Consider the following 1,841-nt stretch of genomic DNA (forward strand, 5'->3'; position numbering starts at 1 on the left):
TGGATTCAGGGAGAAAGGCTTGCTTTTTTGTCTCCATCGAAGTCTGGAGGCCTTGGCTGCCGCTAAAACCCACCCCTGCTCAGGAATGGATGACTTGTGCTTGCCGGGAAAACCTGCTGGTTGCACCATCAGTTGTGAAGCTCTGACCTAAAGGCGTGTGACCAGACACACGCTTCTCGCTGTTGTGTGCGCTGTCTCGGTCCTGCTCCTCCCGCTGGTGATGATCGATCGGGTGGACGAGGCTTTTCTCAGCACCCACCCCGGTGCGGCGCTGACCCCGCGTGGGGCTCCACCCGTGGCTGGTGCTCTGGGTCGCGGACTCCGCGTCCTCCGGCCGGGACCTGCGGCTGCTGCTCGGGGCCCTTCAGCCCAGAGGGCACCGCACGCCCAGGGCTTTCCACTTACCTCCCGTTCTCCCTTGCCAGAGCTTCCAGACGTTACAGATGTTTGTAGCAGTGGCTTCAGACATCCCCTGTAGTTTCTGAAGCCAGTTTTTGTCATCGTTTTTAGTGCTGCTCATCTATCATCTGCATGGAAGTCGATGTATATCTTATGTATCCCTTTGCCATGGCATCTAAAAGCTTTTAGTTCATTCTTCCATATAAATCAAACCATTTGTGTCCCTTGCACTATGTGGATTCCTTTGAGGCAAGTACTATCTGCAAGAGGAAAATGAGAGATCGGTACAGTGCATTATAAGAGGATTAAAGAACTCTAATCCTTCGGGAAGGTCAAAAGGCACAAAACAACCCGCTGGCCAGACGCGGTGACTTGCCGGTTACTTTCCAAAAGACTCATAATGAACTTGTCTGCTCTAATGCACTGCTGGCTTGCTTTAGTTAGGCTGCCTGCTTGCTGGGAGCTAAGGATGCTGTTAGAAAGGTGATAAAACCAAGATGTAATCGTCTCTGTCTGCAGACACATCCAGTGCTGTCTGCTTTTTAATGCGGTGCCAGTCCTGACGAATTGCTGGGGTACAGCAGGTTTAAACTCAGGAAGGCCGGGTCCCTGTGGGCATGGAGGGTGAATACCAGGCTCTGGTGTCTCTGTAAGGCCGCGAGGGGCAGCGCTGGATAAGCTGCAGTTCAGCAGAAAGCCGGACTTGAGTCTGAGAAAAGGGGACGTTGAGAGCTCTTAGCAGAGGTGTGGAGGTTTTCATCAGCACAAACGGAGACGACGTGGGTCTTAGTGAGGATGTAGTTCCACTAACAGCCTTAAAGCGTTTTTCTTTGGGGGCTGGAGTTTGACTAATCGGGTCTTCCCTGTGTTGTCCTTCATTTGTACACACCTGAGAGATCTGACGAGCGGCTCCACCTGTTCCTGCTCTTCCCCGCACTCCTCAGCGGGGCTGGGGACCAGGCGCTTTGGCCTTTTGTACTTAACAGGGAAGAGGCGAGTGGATCGTATGCGAAAAAGCCCCTTTTGTCCACCTGACTATTGTGAAATACCACGGGTGGCTGAGGCGGCGGCTCTGGGGAGCAGCTGCTCCGCCGTGGCAGCGAGGACCCCGCGCTGCAAATACTCAGCACAAAGCCGCGTGTTTGAGCAACGGACCGGGAACCAAACAACGCTGAGACTGCCGTGTAAGTACCGTAAGCCCTGGGGGGCTCCTCCGCAAACTCATAAAATCATTATAAATAGGTCACCTGAGGCATGAAATTGATTACCAGGATTTAATATTTTTGCAATTACGCTACTATTTATTGGAGCATAGAAATTCCAGTAGGTAAGAATCCACCTGTTTATGTGCAAAGATGAGTTTACCCCACCTGGAAAGGTGAGAAATATCCTTTTTTATTTTCTCTGGTTATATTGCCAAGCAAAGAAATTACATCATACGC

This window comes from Columba livia, chromosome 19 (genome assembly GCF_036013475.1).
Source record: "Columba livia isolate bColLiv1 breed racing homer chromosome 19, bColLiv1.pat.W.v2, whole genome shotgun sequence".
Classification (NCBI taxonomy): domain Eukaryota; kingdom Metazoa; phylum Chordata; class Aves; order Columbiformes; family Columbidae; genus Columba; species Columba livia.